Source organism: Rhinopithecus bieti, unplaced genomic scaffold, assembly GCF_001698545.2.
Source record: "Rhinopithecus bieti isolate Rb0 unplaced genomic scaffold, ASM169854v2 scaffold_22453, whole genome shotgun sequence".
Lineage (NCBI taxonomy): Eukaryota > Metazoa > Chordata > Mammalia > Primates > Cercopithecidae > Rhinopithecus > Rhinopithecus bieti.
Window position 1 is genome coordinate 386,128 of NW_016810682.1, and position 22,342 is coordinate 408,469.

The following is a 22,342-nucleotide window of genomic DNA, read 5'->3' on the forward strand; positions in this document are numbered from 1 at the left end:
AATCCCACATTTTCATCAGTTCTGGAAGAACCTCCAAGGGCGTTATTAAATATGTGAAATGCGCCAGAAATATTCAAGCAATCCCCACCTGGCCCTGGGAGGGAGGAAGAAAGGACTGGGAAAGTAATAAAGTGTGTTTATTTTTTAATCTAGATGACATGTTTTACATCATTAAAAAGGACAATTATTTTTAAAATTCAGCCTGCACGCTTCGACGGTTCAAGAGGTCTGCCGCCCCAGAATCCATCAGAACCTTACTCCACAGCCAGGCCTGGGTCCACCCTCAAGGCCAAGTTACATTTTAAAACATTCAAAACCATGGAGGCAATTGTGAGTCCTTTAGAAAGGCCTCATCTCTAAGGAGCAGGAAGGGAGGGGCCATCTTATTACTGAGTCACCTTTCCCTGGAAAAGAGGGTTTCTGATCCCAAGACTCCGAGGATCCTAAGTTCAGGTAGAGTTTCGAAGATTGGTGGAAGTTAGATGGAGTTTGAAATGGCTGAGCCTTCCCCAAACCAGTATCTCTGAAACAAAACACCGGTTGTCTCACTATGAAAACCCTGCTGATCGCTCTCCAGAGTTGGAATTCCTCCCTTTGTGCTACCACAGGTCCAGGGCCACAGCCTAGTGAGGAAAGCAGCCAGGACATGGCCAAGCCCAACACCCAACAGCCAGTTCCTAAAACGGTTTCTCACCCTCATCCCTTTCCTCTCTCTGCCCTGGACACATGCCAGGAGGTCAGTGTACTAAAGTGTGGGTCTCTTCAAAAGCATGCATCCCTTTTCACTCAGCAAGTGGATTTCTAGGAATGCAATTCTAGAAGTAATCAGAAAAAAATTACGCAAAGATTAGTCTCAAGTATGTTCACTGCAGCATCATTTATGTTTGGTCAAATCATATGAAATTGCCATTTTTTAAGTCAAGAACAGTCAAATGTTAGAAATTTTATGTTGTTCAGTTTAATAAAATTAAAACATTAAAAATACTTTTGGCCGGGTGGGGTGGCCCATGCCTGCAGTCCCAGTGCTTTGGGAGGCTAAGGTGGGAGGACTGCTTGATCCTAGGAGTTCAAAACCAACCTGGGCAACATGGTGAGACCCTGTCTCTACAAAAAGAAAAAAAGAAAAAAAAAAGACTTAGAAAATTAGTTGGGCATGGTGTTACACACCTGTGATCCCAGCTACTTGGGAGGCGGAGCCAGGAGGATTGCTTGAGCTGTGTTTGCACCACCGCACTCCAACCTGGGCAACAGAGTGAGACTCTGTCTCAAGAAAAAAAAGGAAAGAGAAGAAGAAGAAGGAAGGCTGGGTGCGGTGGCTCGCACCTGTAATCCCAGCACTTTGGGAGGCCAAGGTGGGCAGATCACTTGAGCTCAGGACTTCAAGACCAACTCGGGCAACATGACAAAACTCCATCTCTAAAATTATAATTATATATATACACATATGTGTGATATATATGTATATACATGTGTATATATGTGTGTGTGTATATATATGAAAGAAATAAATACCTATATTTCCAATAATAAGGGGTGGTTGCTCCATTTCAGCACCTACTGGAATACCATATGGCTTTTGGAAATAACATTGCAGAACTACATTTAATAGAAAAATAGTTTAGAATTATATTAAATGAAAAATAATGTGTACAGTCTGATCTCTTTTCTTTAAAATGAAAAGACATATGCAGAGATAATGATGGACCCCAAGATGTTGAAAACAGTTTTCTCTTGATATTAGGATTGTACATGAGTTTTATTTTCTTCTTTTTGTTTATCTTTATTTTCTGGCTCTTATAACAAATGCACACTACTTGTATAATAATAAATGTAAGCAATAAAAGTTTTTTTTAAATAACAAAGTGTGGGGCTCCAAGCTGACTCTGCAATGCTGACCAAAGCTGACGAGAGGAGACTGCAGCCCTCACCTGGCCTCTGCAGCTCTGTGGCTGGCTACAGTCATGACCAGGATCCTGGGACAGGGATAACAGAGGGCTGGCACTGAGTAGTCCTCTTGGGCCAGGTCATCTGGGCGACTGCTAACCCCACAGGAGCTCCCTGGCTGCCCAGGGTCTGGCCTCAGAGTAGAAGCAAGAGGGGTAGAAAGCACATGGACAAGGATGTTTTCCACTTGAAGAAAAGCAGGATTTCTCGCATCTGAATGTGCCTCCAGAGAAAGGCAGAGTATAACCCAAGGTTCAGTCCCAGATCCACCATGGATTCACCAAGCCTCCAGTCCTCCGTCTTAATGAGGCCAGATAATATTTGGGCCATACACTGAGGTGTTTTCCTCCATATTTCCTGATAACTTTTTCTCTTGCCTCACTCAAATTGTGCAATAGGCAATCAAGTTGTTTTAACAGAATCAGAGAGAGATTTAAAAGAACAACAAAAAAAGGAATCAGACCAAAGGACTGGGAACAATGCATCATTTGTCAGAGTCAGGGTTTTTTTGTTTGTTTGTTTGTTTGTTTGTTTCACCTAAAAGAAATTTAAAACCTGCTGGGCTGGGAGAGAGAACCATGTCCGAGGTGGGATGATGGAGAGGCCCTGAACCCTGCCCTTCCCTAGGCTTAGGCCAGAGTTACAGGGATGACAAAAATCTCAGGTAGATTTGGAGAATCTTCAAGTGGGAGAGTGCTGGGCCTCTTCCCCAGGGGAGCCCACAGAGGATCAAGCCTGGCAGAGTTCGCAAGTGCCAAGTGTAGTGTGGGAGGGACAGAGTAGAAACAGCTGTGTGTGGTGTACCTGAGCAGAGAGGGCCTTAGGAGCCCTGTGGCTTCCTGTTGCGGAAGAGAGCAGCTGGATTCTCCCATGCCCCTTAGCAGCCTCTAAAGTGGGTGAGATTGCTCTTACCTCTGGAGAAGTATGCTTTGAGAATGAGGGATGGTGAAGCGGCAGTCTGGGTCTCAAGGGCTGACAGCAGAGATGAGTGTCTTCCAAAACACAGGCAGCCCCCAGCTCTCTTTTGCCAAGGCACCGAGTGAACTCCCACCCAAAATTTAGACACAAATTCTGGCAGATGAAGAGTGAGGGGAAGAGAGAACCCAAAGTAACTGGGATCACTTGTAATTCTCTGAGATGGCCTCCTGCAGTGCAGCTGAATGACTCCGAAGAAAACAGTAAGTCCAGGGCTGGGCGCGGTGGCTCACGCCTGTAATCCCAGCACTTTGGGAAGCTGAGGTGGACGGATCACTTAAGGCCAGGAGCTTGAGACCAGCCTGGCCAACATGGTGAAACCCCGTTTCTACTAAAAACACAAAAATTAGCTGCATATGGCGGCACATGCCTATAATCCCAGCTACTTTGGAGACTGAGGCACAAAAATTGCTTAAACCTGGAGGCGGAGGTTGCAGTAAGCTGAGATCGCGCCACTGCACTCCAGCCTCGGTGACAGAGCGAGATTCTGTCTCAAAAAAAATTAAAAATAAGGCCGGGCGTGGTGGCTCATGCCTGTAATCCCAGCACTTTGGGAGGCCAAGGCAGGGGGATCAGGAGGTCAGGAGATCGAGACCATCCTGGCTAACATGGTGAAACCCCATCTCTACTAAAAATACAAAAAATTAGGCAGGCACGGTGGCACGTGCCTGTAATCCCAGCTAATCAGGAGGTGGAGACAGGATAACCTCTTGAACCTGGGAGGCAGAGGTTGCAGTGAGCTGAGATCACGCCACTGCACTCCAACCTGGGTGACAGAGCAAGACTCCATCAAAAAAAAAAAAAAAATTAAAATTAAATATAAGTCCAGGTAGAAAAAGATAAAATTGTCTTTCTTGCAAACATTGCAAAAGTGTGTGACCTGAGATTGGGTGAAAGGATGGTAAGGTCCCACCAAACAGCACATTCTATGGGAGTCTGCACAGGTGTTCAGGCAGCCAAGAGGCAAGAACAGCCAGGGTGGACAGATGGGGAAGGCAGGCAGACTTGGACTCAGAAGAACCCTTAGAGACTATTGTGTCCGACCTTTTGGCTAAACAGGTGGGGAAACTGAGGCAGGGGGAACAGGGAGGTGCTTATGGACAAACATAAACCCATGTAGCACCAGATGCAGGATCCAGCTCTTTCTATCCTCCAGGCACTGCAAGTGGCCACAAGACCAACAGAGCAGAGTAGGGTGGATGGATGTGCGCTGCAGAGCTGCAGAGCCATCCCTGGGGCTGGGCTGGGCTGGGGGACAGTACTCCAGTCCAGGCTGCTCTCAGAGTCTAGCCCCTGGGTTGGGGATCCAGGTGTTCACATGCACACAGAGCCAGCTCATCCCCAGCCACAGTGTCCTGTTAATAATCGCACTAAGTGTCTCCACACCCGTCAGCACTAATCTTCCGCACAGCCTGCCAGGGCCTGATTTATCAGCACGGAGGGCACGCTCTTAAAGGGTCACAGCCCACTGTGGATCTCCAGCTCCTTTAGCAATAAGTGGCAGAACATATTTTCTCTGCTAACCCTACTGTATGTTAGAGAATAGATTATTTTAAGAATCAAGACTAAATTGAAACAAGGCAGGCTTGATTTTTTCCCCCAGAACCATAGGAGAGGGTCGTCTATCAGTGTGACGCAGTGGACAAAGTACTAGAGAGTGACTCCAAAGCCCAGGGCTGGTGTCTCCGTCTAGTACTTACTGGCCCAAGTAACCTTGGGCAAGTCATTTACCCTCATCAAACCTCAGCCGCCTCAGCAATACAGTGGGAGTGGGGGCACAGTCCTCCGTCTAGTGCTTCAGAGTCCTAGAAATCTATCAGGGAAACACAAACCCCCCGATGGGAGAATGGGGAAATATACATATGCATATGGCCTTAAACATAGAAAAAAATGTTCAACTCCAAACACAGGAACTTATTTAGAGGATTTCCTGTAATGCCAGCACCTTGGGAGGCTGAGGCAGGAGGATTGCTTGAACCCAGGAGAACAAGACCAGCCTGGGCAACAAAGCAGGACCTCATCTTTGTCTTTACTAAAAATCAAAAAAAATCAGTTGGGCGTGGTAGTAAACTCCTGTGATCCCAGCTAATTGGGAGCTGAGACCGGAGGATTACTTGAGCCCGGGAGGCTGAGGCTGCAGGGAGCCATAATCACGCCACTGCACTCCAGCCTGGGTGACACAGGGTCTCACTCTGTCACCCAGGCTGGAGTGCAGTGGCTCCATCTCAGCTTGCTGCAACCTCCGCCTCCTGGGTTCCAGTGATTCTCATGCCTCGGCCTTCCGAGTAGCTGGGACTACAGGCGTGTGCCATGACACCCAGCTAATTTTTTGCATTTTTAGTAGAGATAGAGTTTCATCATGTTGGCCAGGTTGGTCTTGAACTCCTAGCCTCAGCCTCCCAAAGAGCTAGGATTACAGGCATCAGCCACCTTGCCCCACCAAAACCCTGTCTCAAATTATACATATATATATTTATGGAATTTGTCTGGAGGAAATAATTAACTTCATGAACAAAGATGTAAAAATTTTAGGAATTTTATTCCAGATTCTGCTTGTAATAGTGAAAAAAAGAAAAGGAAACAAACCAAATATGTGAGCATTAGGGGCTGGTTAAAGTATGACACAACCATTTGATGGACTATTGTATATGCAGTTAAACACATAGGTTCACAAAACCATTAGTAACACAAAATTATTTGCTGTTAGGTTTTCTAAAAAGAAGGCTACAAAACAGTACGCAGAGTAAAATCTATGGAGAAAAATTAGAAAGAAAGAAATACTCCAAAATATTGACAATGGAGCAACGAGACTGACAGCTGAGCAATGGGATTGTAAATGTTTTTTATCTTCTTCTTTTTGCTTATATGCATCTTCTACATGCTCTATGGTAGCCATTAAATTTTAATTTTAAAGCAATAAAAGTTATTTATGGCAATAATAACTATTCTTTCTCTGTCCCCAGGATGAGAGTGATGAACACACTGGAGGAGCTAAAGAAATGGGACTACATAGTGGATCATAATGTCACTGCCCACCCACGGGCCCTGCCTCTGTTCTGTGTCCCATGTGCTTGTCTATGACTCTGCCAGGCCTGATCATGCCCTGTTTTCTCTTACAGCTATGTACATGCCCATCTCTCTTGGAAAGGTTGCTGAAGGTGGGGACCACCACGTCTTGTCGTCATCACCCAGTCAGAGCTTGTCCCAGAATGGGACCCACTGAATGTCTGTTGAATTACCCTGAACGGCCATCCCCTAGAGCTAGACTGCTTTGGAGGCACTTTCCTGCCTGCCGGGTACCTCTGGAGGGGTCTGTTCACCTTGTCGGGGCCAGACCCACAAGCCCTGCTCTCAGCACCGTTCCTCCTGGAAGGCCACCCACAGCTTGCTGCTCCAGGAAAACCGGAACTGCAACCCCTCCTCTGTGGGCAGTGGGTGTCCAAAGGCTTTCCTGAATACGTGTTCCCTGGAACCTCTTAACCCAGGACTTAGGTCAAGGATTCTCAGCCCGCTATAGACAAGGACACAGAGGCTCTGAGAACTGGAATAACCTGCCCACAGTAGAACCACTGAGAAAGAGAGGCTCTGCTCCCAGACCCGAGTCCAGTGTCTGACCCCATGCTCACAGCATGCTGCTTAGCTCAGAGCAGCAGAAACCCAGACCCAAGCAGATATTCTGAAACCTGCAGGCAGTGATGGCTTTGGTCTCTAGCACCACCATTCACTAGCTATTGTTAAAGCAAACTAAATATGGCCTGAGAAGAACTCCATCCTTCTTTTTTGACATGGAGTCTCACTCTATCGCTCAGGCTGGAGTGCAGTGGCACAGTCTCAGCTCACTGCAACCTCTGCCTCCTGGGTTCAAGCGATTCTCCTGCCTCAGCTTCCCAAGTAGCTGGGATTACAGGCACGCCCCATCACGCCTGGCTAATTTTTTACATTTTTGGAAGCAACAGGGTTTCGCCATGTTAGCCAGGCTGGTCTTGAACTCTTGACCTCAAGTGGTCTACTCACCTCAGCCTCCCAAAGTGCTAGGATTACAGCTGTGAGCCACCGCACCCAGCCAGAACTCCATACTTCTGCATTTGAGTCCTTGTGGACAAACTGTAACCTAGCTTAACAGGCTGACAAGATTAAAAACCTAACTTAGGAGTATGCGCCTGTAACAATAGCTGAGTGTTGGCCAATCCCAGCGGCATACTTCAACCACTCATAGACTGCTGAGTGTTCAAACTGTATTCAAATAAGGCAAATGCCAAACTGTAAGCAATCCAGCTGTTTCTGTACCTCACTTTCTATTTCTGTACGTCACTTCCCTTTTTTTGTCTATAAATTTGTTCTGACCAGGAGGCATCCCTGGAGTCTCTCTGAATCTGCTGTGACTCATTGCTCAATTAAATTCCTTTACATTTAATTCAGCTGAAGTTTTTCTTTTAACACTATGTCTTCTTGGAAAGTCACTTTCCCTCCCGCAGCCTGTTTTCTCATCTGTAAAGTGGTCCTAATAACCTCTGTCTCAGAGGGTTCTTGAGAGGATTATATGGCATGGGGAAGCTCCTTGCACAAGATCTAATTCTGAGTATGTACTTTCTCTCCCTGGTCAGATGAACTTTTGACAAAGGGCTACCTCCAGACACAGCTGCCAGGTTGGGCCTTGTTCTGTTTCTCCGTGGGAATGGCTCTGCCTTCCTGTGCCCTGAGCTCAGCAGGAGCTGCCCAGCAGGTTGGCCGGCAAACAATGCCACAGCCTCCTCTCTCCCCACCTCCACTCCTTACCCAAGAAAGGGCTCCAAATGCCTTCTATAGCTTGTTTCCTGGGCAGAGAGGGAGGGTGGGAGTAATGAGAATAAGAGAGGAGACTGACAGCGTTGGTCTCTGCCATGGGCTTCACTGTGGATACATCACCTTCTACAGTGCACTGAATGATGGCCCCAGTATCAGGGCCTAATTCCCAGATTAGACAGTGCACTTACCTTATACAGCAACATAGACTCTGCAGGTGTGGTTAAATTGAAAATGAGATAGATGATCTTCGATTATCTGGCGGTGGGGGGGAATAAAGACAGTCACAGGTGTCCTCATAAGAGGGAGGTAGAGGGAGATTTAACACAGGCCGAGGAAATGGCAGTGTGGCCACAGAAGCAGAAATTGGAGAGACGTGGCCCCAAGCCAGGAACACAGGCAGCCACCAGGGACTGGAAGACGTGAGGAAAGAACTCTCCCTTAGAGCCTGCAGAGGGAGCATGGCCCCACCAGCGCCTCCGTTTCCACCCGGTGAGACTGGTTTGGGACTTCTGGCCTCCAGAACTACGAGAGAATAAATTTCGGTTGGATGAAGCCACCAGCTGTGTGACCATTTGCTACAGCAGCCACAGGAAACTGATACACTCACCCTCCCTGAGTCCACATACAAGTTCTGTGATCCAGACTCGTATACCCCAAGGACTAAACAAACCTTCCTGTTAAATCATGAAGAAAGGGACTCACTCTGGGTTTACCCACAGTTATTTGACATCGGACGTCACCTTCTGAATGCCAGAGGGCCAGTACAGGATCCAGCACAACTGTGGTGCTCTTGGAGAAGGGTCAGGAAGTCCCAAAAGTGCTTCACCAGCCCCAGGACCCTGTGCCTGGCACAGGTTAGCTGTGCTCGTTTATATGCAGGGCAATATGTTTACTTTTGTTTGAGAAAAAAAAAGGGCCCTGATTATTAAAAAAAAAAAAAAAAAAAAAAAAAAAAGAGAGAGAGAGAAAAAAGGGTTTTGGTGTTGTCCCAAATAATGCAGTTTTCGGAAATGAAACAGCAGCAGAATTAATTGCAAAAGCTACTGGGCTAGTCTAATGTCTTCCTATATAGACCAAGAAACCAGTGCCCAGAGAGGGGAAGGAAGGGACTTACCCAAGGACACACAGCCAGTCAGCCAAGATGAAGCTGCAACTTGAGACTTCCAGCTCCTCCCACCCTGACACACAGACACACACACTCACTTAGATTACTAGTACTCCTCAGTTTGCTAACTTTCATCCTCAAGGAGTTTGTTGCATTAGTTTCTAAGGGCTGCTGCAACAAATTACCACAAACTGGGTGGCTTAGAACAACATTAATGTATTGTCCCATATTTCTGGAGGCCCAAAGTCCAAAATTAAGGTGTCAGCTAGCCCTCACTGAGGGCTCCAGGGGAGAAATCCTTCCTTGCCTCTTCTAATTGCTGGTGGTTCCTGGCAATCCCCATCATTCCGGGATTTCTGAGTGCCTTCGCATGGCCTTCTCCTCGGCATGTCTCTTTGGGTCTCTGTCTCCTGTCTTATAAGGACACCCATCACTGGATTAGGGCCCACCAGCATGACCTCATCTTTACTTGATTACATCTGCAAAAAGCCTGTATTGCATTCACAGGTTCTGCGTGGACAAGTTTTAAGAAGAGATGCTCTTCAACCCAGTATACATCTAGTTATGCTCTTTATCTAGACAGATGAGGATCAGGGGTTTGAAAGCTCAGCAATAGCCTAATAATTAAACATCTGAAGCCTTCTCTCTGTGCCCCTCTCTGTCCTCTGTACAGTAGTAACCTATGGCCAGTTCTTTGGCCCTATCTAGCCTGTGCATTTTTTGCAGGCAAACACTGTGTCCCCAGCCCCCTAACATAGCCCTGACACAAAGGAGGAACTTGGAACCATTTGCTGAACAAAGGAATGAAATGAGACATTTGGAAGCACAGCCCAAAGAATGTAATTTCCAGAAATGAAACAGCAGCTGAATGAATTGTAGCAATGTCGGTGCTCACTTCTCATGCTCTTGTAGCCTGCTGCTTTCACAGTGGGCAACTGAGTTGCTGGGAGTCCAGCAAATTTCTGGGGAATCTCCCTGTGGGAGTCAGGAACAAAGCTGGCATTTGGCAACTGGCCAGCAGGGGGCAGGATGGTCTCAGGTACAGAGCCCCAGAGCCTGGGGCTTGGCTCCACTTACCCAGCAAGCAAAGCCTCCCAGAATCAGAGCGTTTCTGATTGCAAGGACTCTGCAACCTACTCTGACTTCTCTTTGTTCTTTTTTTTATTTTCCCTTTTTTTTTTTCTTGCTAGATCAGTACCAATGAGTCTTCTTTGAATGGATAAAGAAACTGAGGCCCCGACAGGGGAAGGGACTTGCCCAAGCTCAGAGAGAGTCCGGATCCGTAACTCCAGACCCCATTCCCTGGGCCAATTCTAGTACTGCCTGCAGGCTTTGGTCTACCTGGGACCAACTCTAAACAAACAAAAAATAAAAGAGCTTATCAATGCAACTTGGGTCTTTTTAAAGGGGCTGCTCCCTGATTCAACTAAATATACACAATGTATATGCTCTGACCTGGGGATGCCACTTCCAGAAATGTATCCTAGATGCACACAAGGATGTTCATTGTGGTGGTGTTGATAGTAGAGAAAAATTGGAAACAACCACGACAGGACTGCCTTAATAAATGATGACACAGCCAGGTGCAGTGGCTCACACTTTGGGAGGCCGAGGCAGGTGGATCACTTGAGGTTAGGAGTTCAAGACCAGCCTGGCCAACATGGTGAAACATCATCTCTACTAAAAATACAAACATTAGCCAGGCATGGTGGCGGGCACCTGTAATCACAGCTACTCAGGAGGCTGAGACAGGAGAATTGCTTGAACCCGGGAGGTCAAAGTTGCAGTGAGCCGAGATCATACCATTGCACTCCAGGCTGGGCAACAGAGTGTGACTTCGTCTCAATAAATAAATAAGTAATGACATATCTGTTTTGTGGAATACTGTATAATCATTAAAAATAAATTTTTAGAAGATGTTTATAAAGAAAAAATCATGCTAGAAAACTGAGGAAATAATACATATTGTACATTCCTAATATTTTAAAATTCCTTGTGCATATAAAATATAATTTGTGGTTACAGAGGTACTCACTATTTAGCACTAATTTTCTATACATGTATTTTTTAAAACTAGACCTTACAATATTAAAATAAATTAATTAATTTTAAATTAAATATATACATAGTTTTATACACACACACACATGCTTAGAACTTAGACCTGGGTAATGTGGTCCGTGCCTTAGCTCTCACAATTCAAAGTGTTCGGCATTTCATAAACACACATAGGCAAATAGTTATTAGGAAGACATAGGCCCTTCTGTTACTTGCAACCTGGTGCTCAGTGCTGCATAGCGTAACCCTAAATATTAACTTGGGACTAACATCATCAAGACCCAGGAAATGTGTCTCCAGCTCTTGCCTCTGTCTTTGAGACAAAAGGGACTGAAACCCAATGCCACAACACCATGTAGGCTGTGCTGTGGCTGGCATGAGAGATGGACGATGCTTCAGAGTACAGGGAAAATTTGAGTAGTGGACGTGCTTAAGCATGTAAGAGAATAGACTAATTTGTCAAAAACTTCCTCTCAGGCAGCATGGAATGCAACATTTTCATACATAACAAGGTATAGTATCCTAGCAGTGCCAAATGTCCATTTCCTTGCTTTTCTTCATGTTCTAATTCGTGCTTCCAGAGGTACTCACTAATTAGCAGCATATCTGCAACAGCTGCACCTAACAGCGGAGGAATATTTTGCAATAGCAAACGATTCATTGTACTCTTAAATTTGCCTGTGTGTGGGTCTAGACATAATATATATGAAGTATATCAGTTCTTTACATTGACAGCTATGGACACTGGACCCTGGCCATTCAAATAGCATAGTTGTGCTATTTTTAATATCTAATGGAATCTAATCAAATGTTTTAAAAAATTTTCATGTCTACTTTACAGAAATAATTTTCATCTAAATTTTAATATTTACTCATTGTAATTTGAATTTTGCCTTTTGGTCTTAACAGACAATTTTGAATCTTTTAGAAGAAAATCTTTCTTAGAAAAGATGATTTAAATATTAAATATTTAAACACATGGTATGTGGAACTCCAATTGTACTCTTGCCCTGGGCCCTTCAAATGTAAGATCTAGGCCTGTGTTTAGAAAACAGATTCTGATAGAAAATACACCAGAATGTCAAAGGAAGTTGACTCTAGATTATTGGATTGCTGTGATTTTTATTTTATTCTTTTGGATTTTTTTCTTTTTCTAGATTTTCTAGTATTTATGTAGTCAGAAAAAAAATGATAAATATACATTTTCAAGTGTTGCATCAGCCCCCAGCCTCCTCCCGACGTGGAATAACTTTCTACCCTCAGTCAGGGTCCTGGGACAGGTCTCTAATTCTGCCCCCATCCCCATGACCACTCCAGACTTTCAGCAGGAGGGACCCCAGGGGTAGCCCCTCCCTCGGCGCTCACTGAGCACTTCCCCCCTTAGCTGGCACCCCAAGGCCTCAAGGCTTCACAGCTTCACATAATGAGATTCAGAAAGCTGCCCCTGACTGCTCTGCGGGTCTCACTCTAGACAAACGGTATTCTCAGCCTTGGGTTTCCCACCCTCACACCCCACCCCCGCGAGCATTTAACTTAGTGCTTGCTGCTTTCAGGACTAGGTAGAAACTGGCTGCCCTCCCTGGAGTCTGTGCTGGCCTCCCATCGCCCACAACAAGGTAGAAATGCCCCACCAGCTCACCATCCAGAAGCCTCCTCTGGAGGCTAATCAGGCACACCGAGTGCAGGAAGGTGCCGTCATGGTTCCACAGACCGGTTCTGAGGCCTGGCAGATGGAATTTCCCCACATGTCCCTTGTGAAAACCCAGCGGTAGGAACAGAGGTGGAGAAGGCAGAACTTTCTCACTGGCTCCCATTCAGGCCCAGAAGTGCTCTGCAAGGAGTGTAACCTGACACCTGGAGCTTCCCCTGCCTATCCCACCCCAAGCACCACTCCCACCCATCCCAGTCTGGCAGCGAGTGGCCCTCACCCAGGGAGAGGTGCATTCCCTTGACAGACCATATATCCAGAAGGAAGCCCTTCCTGCAACTGGGAGAGGGGGACTTGGCCACCTGGGGGACCCTACAGAGTCCCTGAAGGTTGAAGCCAGGAAGGCCTCAGAGCTAGAATCAATCCCTCTGTTTACACCGGAGACACCGAAAGCGCAACTGACTGGCCCCAGGTCCCAGAGCAATCATGTGACCATGAAAACCCAGAATTTTCTCTTCCAGTGCCCCATACAGCCTAGAACTCTCCCTCACATCTGACATTTTAAATTGAACATAGGATACCTGCCACATTCTTCGAGGAGACATACTTACACCTCAGGAGTTTCTAGAAACGTGTCTCCACCCAGAAGCCTGCACTGAGCTGCAAACTGAGCAATGCCAGAGACTTCAATGGCCTTATTCACCACCATAGCCTGGAGGTTCCCAGCATGGTACCTGGTTCATTGATTCTAAGGTGGGTATTTTTTTTCACATTTTAATATTTCTGAAATTGAGATATAATTTGCAATCCATCATAAGTCAAAGTGTAATGGGCAGCATTTTTTCCTTCGTAGTAGGCCAATCATTGTTCAGTATGCAATTAATTGATGGCATCTTAGATTCAGTGAAATATGGGAAAATAGGGTCATAGTGGCCAAAACATATTTGTCAAATAAATAAACATACCAAGCACTATGCTAAGGTTCCACATGCATTATCTTATTTAACCCTCCCCCAAATCCTCCTGTGAAGGAAATATTATTCCCATTTTACAGTTCAGAAACTAAAACCAAGAGCAATTAAAACACTTGCCCCAGATCACACAGTAATGGAAGAGCCAGAATCGACATCCAGCTCTAGGGGTCATAGTGTCTGCTGTAACCACTGAGAAATCCAACCTTCCAGTACAATGCAATTCCCCTGTTGCCAAGTAGAGTATGGTGACCAACCATCTCGGTTTGCCCTGGTCTGAGGGGCTCCTGGGACGTGGGACTTTCAGTGCTAAAACTAGGATACACCAGGGTAGCTGATCACCTGATCACCAAGATCAGGAGTCCCTCACTCCTCCTGCCCATCTGTGCCTGCTCCCTCCACATAGCCTCCACCTCTTCCAGGGCCTGCACCTGTGAACAGGCCTCCACCCCAGCTCTTGGGCCCCTAGGCCTGGCAGGAATTCCCAGGGCTTGGGTCCTCTCTGAATGAACGGCCCCTCCACTCTTCTGTGCCAAGGAAGCTGCCAATGTCCCTCTTTCTCCAAATGTCTCTCACCAGTGGGTGCCAGATCTAGATGTTCATTGGATCTGCTGGGCTCTTCCCATAGCTGAGGGAACATCTGGCCAGGTTTTCCTGCAGCTTCATTGAAATGATGGACCAGGCTATGGCTCCTTAATTCCCATTTCACGCTGCTACATGGATTTCAAAGGAGCTCAATGTTCTCAGGTTCAGAAAGGCTGCTAATATTAGCACTTTTGGACCCAGACAGCAAGGACTCTTTCCTGAAAGAAACTTCTCAGCAACTCCATCTGAGACTGCAGGAATCCAGACAAGGCCCAAGTTTGTTCAGAAGGCCAAGTTGCTGTCCAATGCTTCTCGGTGGAATCCCCAGCCCAGGGCTCTTATTACAATGCAGATTCGTGGGTCCTGGCCCAACTTGATAAACCAATCTCCAGGGATGGAGCTCAGATATCTGCAGCTGCAAGTGGTTCTGATACATGCTGAAAGGTATGAACCACATCTGAGGATAGTTTCAGACCATCACATGGCCCCTGTCTCATGCTTCACTTCACTCCAGACCCTCCTGCAGCTGGACCCATTCAGGGACATCCAGAATCCTAGTGCCCCCACCACTGGGACCCTTGACCCCAGCCCCTTCCTCTAGAGCCTGTCACTGATGACCCACAGTTGGTCGGGAGGTAACCAATAGCTCCATTCCTATTCAGGGCGATGGCTATGGCCCCTGGGAAGAGCCTGCAGTCCTACTAAAGTACTCACAGGGGCAATTCCTGAAGCGGAGCAGTACTTACTCCATGCGGGCAGCTTACACCCCCTCTCCCGAATTCCCCACCTCTCTATCACACCTCACCTGCCTTGCCTACTGTGCTCTCCCCTCTCCTCACCTGAAACACTCCCAGGGCTCCCTGAATTCAGGTCTTTGGGGACTCCCTATCAGTACCTGTCCATTTTACATAAGTAGTTAATAGATGGATATATGCCACGCCACCCTGAACACAACTCCGGAAATACAGAGGTGGGGGCTGGATTTTGCCCTCTGCTATATTCCCAGTGCTTAGTACAGAGCTTGGCACATAGTAGGAGCCTGAAAAACAGTTGTGTAAATGAATATATAAATAAATCCCCACATGATCCTACAAAACAAGAACTATTATTATCCCAGTTTTTACAGCTGAGGAACTGAGGCACAGGTTAAGGAGTTTACTCACGCTGCTCAGCTGCTAATCAATGGGACACAGCTGGAACTGACCTGGGGTTCCAGACCTGCAAGCTCTTATCCACCATGCCAGTGCACCCCTGGGAGAGCCCAGGAGCAGGCAGACCTGGATCTAGTTTGGTAGTTGGTTTGCCTTTTGTCCTGAGACTGGGCAACATCACCACTTATAAAATCTCGCTTCTGTTCTTGCTCCCAGGCTTTCATTTCTGCTTCTATTTCTTTCTTCTCTCCCCTCTCTCCTTTCTCAGACATCCCCTGCCCACTGGGTCCACAGCTTGATAGAGCCACAGAGACCCAGTGAGCCCTTCATAGGGAACTTTTCAGAATCAAGGTAGAGTCATGTTGCAAACAGAAAAAGGCCAGCATCCCACCCAGGAGAGTCAGAGAAACAGAGGCAAATAAATACCTAAAAGAATGGGTGCTTTAAAAGAAAAAAAAAAAAAGTCTGCCTTCACTATGAAAGAAAATAAACAGAGAGAGGAAAAAGCAGCACCTGAGGATGAAGAAAATGAATATTTGAAAAACTTGGAGAAATAGATATAATAATGATCATTGGAAGCCGGCTTCCACCCTTTATAGCAAATCCTGATGAGATGCATCCTGAAGTGTAAACAGATTTGAACAATAAACTTATTGAACCATATACAATTATTTCTGGAAAGAAATGGATGAGCAGTTGGTTAGACAAATGGAAGAGGTGTGAATGATTCTTAACACTCTGATCTGGCAAAATGGTCCTTGGAAATTAATGGAACAAAAAATTATACCGGGGAAGAGAAGCATCGTCAGGAGAAAGCACTAAACATAGGAACCATGAAATGAAAATGCATTCTTATGAATAAGAGAATTAATGAAATGAATTCAAGAAAAGGTCAAGTTGGGGAGAATATCAGATGGGCTGCAGCTCCACAAAGCTTCTAAATTTACTGTGGCATTTGAAGCACAGGACTTTGGAAGTATAAAGTCCCTGAGAAATCATCCCTTCCATGCCCTTTTTCTATAGATGAGAAACCTCAGGGCCAGGGAGGGTGAGTGACTTGCCCAAGGCCACACAGTTAGGTGGGTACGAGTCCTTATGTTGCATGAATGCCACATGTGGATCAAGGGAAGTTGTGCTTCCGTCTCCTCTGGGTTGCTTTTAGTGACAGTTGCCATACTTTAGACTCTAAAGTATAGTTTATTGCCCAATAAACGATTAAGCTCCGAGCTCTGCATAGACATGACCTAGGACTTGCCCAGTCAGCAGAGGTCTAGAAGGGCTCAGGCAGTGCACACCATGCTAAGAACACATGGTCACAGTTCTTTAGATCCTTCAGATTAAACTGTCTGTTTTGACTGAATCAACTAAACAATGACCTCTTAGTTCAAATTCTGGCAAGTTCACGGCACCTTCTCAATTCTCTCATCAGGATCCATACCTCCTTCCTCTAACACCCATGGCTCCATGTTGACCAGTGGCTTTCTGGAATTTTAGATGTGCCTGTATGCCAAGTGGCAGCAACTGAGGTCAGGGCCCACCTTTTTCTCATCCCTAGTGCCTTTTGCAGCACCTAGCTGAGTACCTGGCAGATGGCCAGGGCCCAGAGCATTCTTGAAATGAAATAATTGTGTGAAATATGGTGCCGGGCCAAATGGACTGAGAGGCCAAAGTTTCCAGCTGTGGCTTTATTGCTTTTATATGCCTATTCTTCCTAGGGAAACCCAAGGTAGTTTCTACCAAGGGACTTGTAGTACTGGACTGTGCTCAGTCATGGGCTTGGAGTGGCTGGAGTGCTGGTCTCTGGGAGGGGAGAGAGGCTTCTCTTTGGTGATGGATGTACCCAGGGCCAAACTCCAGTTCTACTCCTTACTGCCTTGGGCTTCATTTTCCTCATCTGTAATAAGGAGATCATAGGATTTACCTTCCAGAATTGTGGTGGGATTTATTTATTTATTTATTTATTTATTTATTTATTTATTGAGACAGAGTCTCTTTCTGTTGCCCGGGCTGGAATGCAGTGGTGCCACCTCGGCTCACTGCAACCTCCGCCTCCTGGGTTCAAGTGATTCTCCTGCCTCAGCCTCCTGAATAGCTGAGATTACAGGCACACATCACCATGTCTGGCTAATTTTTTTTTTTTTCTTTTTTTGAGACGGAGTCTCACTTTGCCACCCAGGCTATAGTGCAGTGGCGTGATTTCAGCTCACTGCAACCTCCACCTCCCAGGTTCAAGCAATTCTCCTGCCTCAGCCTCCTGAGTAGCTGAGACTACAGGCATGTGTCACCACACCTGGCTAATTTTTATATTTTTAGTAGAGATGAGGTTCCACTGTGCTGGCTAGACTGGTCTCGATCTCCTGACCTCAGGTAATCCACCTGCCTCGGCCTCCCAAAGTGCTGGAATTACAGGCATGAGTCACCGCACTCGGCCTAATTTTTTTTTGTTTTGTTTTGTTTTGTTTTGTTTTTTAGTAGAGATGAGTTTTCGCCGTGTTGGCCAGGCTGGTCTTGAACTCCTGACCTCAGGTAATCTGCCTGCCTCAGCCTCCCAAAGTGCTGGGATTACGGGTGTGAGCCACCACGCCTAGCCTTGAGTGGGATTTAAATTTGACAATGTGCAAAGTACCTGGCTCATAGTAGGCCCATAAATACAGTAGCTTCATTCTCCATCCTGTTTTAAAGAGACATGGTGAGATAGAAAGGGGCTCAAGCTTCAGAGCTAGGCTGACCCAGGCTTGGTTTGAAAGCCTCCTTCTCCACATACATTTGTTTGACTTTGGGCAAGTTATTTAATATCAGCTGGCCTCTGTTTTATCATCTGCAGAATGGCTATAATAGTACCTACTTTATGTTTTTCGGGGAGAATTAAATGAGATTAATAAAATGCTGAGACTGTTGCTTGGCAATTACTTCTAAACAAGAGGACACTAGTATGTTCTTCCATAGTCTAGGATGTGGTATCTACCAGGCCCTCAATTAGGGTCGGGCTTTGTGGTGGGCTCTGTGGATTTGGGGTCCCGGCTGAGAGGGCCTACCAAGACCAAGGGGCAGAGGCTCTGGCTAATTAGTGGTGGGAAGCCTTCTGTCCGGTCAGCACCGCGGACAGCTCCACCTTCGCTGTCACCTGGGTGTGGAGTTATTGCAGAGGTTCACGGTCCTATACTTTCCAGAGGATTCCCAGCACAGATAACTTTAAAGGAATTAATTTCCTAGTTTTCAACTTCCATACGAACTGTTTCCTAAAACTGATCTGTCTGTGGTAGAAACATCATGCCACTTTTCTACTCCCACCTCCTCATCCATGATTCCCTTCTTTTATGGTACAAAGAGACTGCTCTTTGTGCTATATGTCTTTTTCACACTGAATCTTATTACTGTAAATTGTCCTGCTGAGTCAAAACTTTTGGGGTCAAATAAAGGGACGATTCGACAAATGTTCTTCTCAATGTCACCTTTAGTCATTCATTATAACCCCGACTCCCCAAATCCAGGGCCACCACATACAGCGGTGCAGGTTGTCCACTGCAATACTCCAGGGGTTGCTGTTTATATCATAGCCAATGTGAATGACTCTCTGGGGTTTTGTAGTGCACAGCCTTCCTGGCTGTATGACAAGATTCTGATCCCATCCATATTATTAAGAGAAACATTTTCAATAAATTTTAACTGTTTAATAATTAGTCATTAAAATTTGCAGTACATTCATCTTATTTTAATCAAGTTTGTATTACTAATAGTTAAGATGATAACTCAATCCAAAATAATTTTTAATACTTAGAGGCTTGTGTTCATAGGAAATAAAAGTTCAATTTATATACATCTTTTGTTGTGGAGAAGTATGATAGGAAAATCAATAAAAGACTTTCAAGCATAAAACACATTACATTAGGATAAAATTCTGTGGGGAAGTGGATTGGAAATACAATTTCCTACTGTTAAATAAGAGCTCATTCGTGTATTTTTTAAAAGGATGACTGTGGATATCAAATTGTTATGATCGCTGTATTTTATTGGACACATTTAAAACAGAAATGCAAGAGTTTTATCTTACAATGTCTATATTTATTATATGCCAGATATTACATCCTTTATAATTATTTTAAATTGTTATGAAATACTCTAAACATCAACTTAAATGTTCAAGAAGGGACATAGATTTTCAAAATTGTTTTAGGCTGCATTGAGCAAAAATGGTTAGCCCCACTTGATGTTGTCAACTCCATTTTAAACACTAGCCTGCCCCAGCAACTGGATGTATCCTCTGCACAGAAGAAAACATATTCTCTTTTGGATGTGTTTGTTCTTTGCTTCTCTTTAGACCCTGCTCAGGCTCAGAGGTAGGGACATTGGTATGTAAGAAAGATGGTCTTTGACTACCAGACCAGATATGCCTGGAAGTTTGCTGTCATTCTTTTCCTTGCTGAAGAACTTGGGTTTTCTTCTGTGTAACCCTGGGCAAGTGCTTACCTCCCTTTAGGCCCCAGCAACCTCCCTGTCAGGCAAATGACGGGGTTCAATCAGGCCTCTTCCCACACAGGCCCTGGGAGACTCAGGTGGTGGTTTGAGCTAGTTTCTCTCTCACCCAAGCTCCCTCACTGTGCAGCTAGTACCACACCTGGTACATAGTAGGCCTACAGTAAATATGCCTAACCATGTGACAACCCCAAGCATAGAGATATCTGCCTTTTCCCAATGGAAAGGTCCAGAACAAAGCTTTTGACCAACTTGCCTGTATAAACTTTTAAAAATATAGATGAGATAATCAAAGTTCTACTTATAATATTTAATTAATTTAAAATTTCAGTTATACATACATTTAAATTCACTCACATGAAATACATTAACATACCAATGTAGTCATAAATTAATGTGTTAATCAGAAGTTAAAATATGACTATAAAGTCTTTGGCTAATTACAAGTATATTTAGAAACATTGCTTTTTTTCCATGTTCACATTTAATTCCTGAAACAACTGTATTCACTCTTCACGTACATCTTTGACATTATTATCTTTGTCATCACTAAAAGCCACTTCTCAAGTCATCTAGCACAGCTTTAAAGAGCGCATCATCTTCACTTCCATCTAAGTCATTTAAGATACAGGACGTTTTGCATCGTGGATGATGCTGTCACTGGAAATGATACTCCTAGCCCCAAGTACCCATTCGCTATTCATGAGCTCTGCAAACGAACCACTTAGTGTATTGTTTTTTAAAGGGATCGTTAAAAGGCTTGTTTACAACATCCAACACTTGCAATGATAAGGAAAAATGACTAAATCTATGCTTCGTGTTTTCATCTCCATTTTTGCTCCAGTAAGTGACCTTTATAAGCATTTGAAATATAGGATCAATTGAAGTTACTTTGGACTAATATACTGTTCCCAAACAGTGCTTTGTGGGTCAAAATTAAGTGATTGAGAGTAAGGTCTGTAACAGGAGGGATTTGGTAAGGACTTGAATAGAAGGTAAATTCTTCTTTTTTGAGACATAATGGGTGAGTGGATGAAATTGGAAGTTGAAGTCTTTGGCTAAATTCAAGATCCTGTCTCCCAGGTTGGGGTTTATGGAGGGCTGCCCTCCAGGGTCCTCAGTGGCCTTCACTGGAATCTCTCCTGACTGACCTACCCATGTACTGGATTCCAGTTTGGGCAGAGAAAGAGCCCAGTGGCAAGGGCTGTAATCCCTACCCAGTCCCCAGCCAGGGAAAGGAAGCCACGTTGACCAGGTGCAACGTCTGCACAAACAGTGCACCAAGCCTCCTCTGCTGCCACCCTGCTAAGTCTCCCAGCCAGGCTGTGAAGTGGGTGTTTATGTGCATAGCCATGAGGAAATCAAAGCTCTAGACATTTTCCAATAGCATTTATAGAGACATGAAAACCCGGACAGTAATTAGTCTCCCTAGTGGTTACAAACTTCTGCCCAGCGACTCAGAGCTAGTTTTGGAGTTAGACATACCAGTTTAAATCTTTGTTCTTCTATTTAGAAGACATATGATCAGTAGCAAGTCATTGAATCCTTCTGGGCTTCACTGTTGTACCTATAAAATTGGGATGATAATGCCTACCTCATAGGGTGTCATGAGGATTAAAATAATAGTTCTTTGCCCAGCAACCAGTACATATTACACACTGCCAGTAAGAACCTGGAGCCAGTCAACCCATGTGCTGAGAGTAGAAAACTGATATGGTTTGGCTCTGTGTCCCCACCCAAATCTCATCTTGAATTGTAATCTGAATTGTAATCCCCAGGAGTTGAGGGAGGGACCTGACAGGAGGTGATTAGATCATGGGGGCAGTTGCCCCCATGCTGTTCTCATAATAGTGAGTGAGTTCTCATGAGATCTGACAATTTTAAAAGTGTTTAACAGTTCTTCTGTTACATTCTCTCTCTCTCTCTCTCTCTCTCTCTCAATCTCTCTCTCTCTCGTGCTGCCATATAAGATGTGCCTGCTTCCCCTTCTGCCATGATTGCAAGTTTCCTGAAGCCTCCCCTGCCATGCAGAACTGTGAGTCAATTAAACCTCTTTTGTTTATAAATTACCCAGTCTCAGGTGGTATTTCCTTATAGCAATGTGAAAACAGACTAATACAAGAATGTAACTTACAAAGAGAACCAATCTCTCCTTGGGAGGACACAGCTTTCCCTGGACAGCAAGTGACCACAATCTTTGCACATGCAAAATTGCAAGAAAGAAAATAAGCTTTAGTTCTAAACTAGCCACCCACCGAGACACCGCACCAGTGACTATAGCAAGGGTGTCAGCATGGGACAAGCATCTTAAAAATCATGTCCATGGCTTGTTTCTCTTATTATAAAAAAGATACAGTTCATTTTACAGAGGAGCAAAAACCACTACAATCAACTCTAATTCCCAGAGATAACTTCAGTTATTGTTTTGATATAAATTCTTCTAATTATTTCTGTGTTGCTGGTTGGTGTTTCATTTGTTCGCTTTTGGTTATAATCATAGGTTCGTATTTTCCATGTTATTTTGCAACTTGCTTTTCTGACCTAACACTCCATGAACATCTTTCTATGGCATTAACTATTATTTCACGTCATCTTAATGATTACATAATGTTCAGTAGAATTGGTTGTGCCATGCTTTTTAAAAACC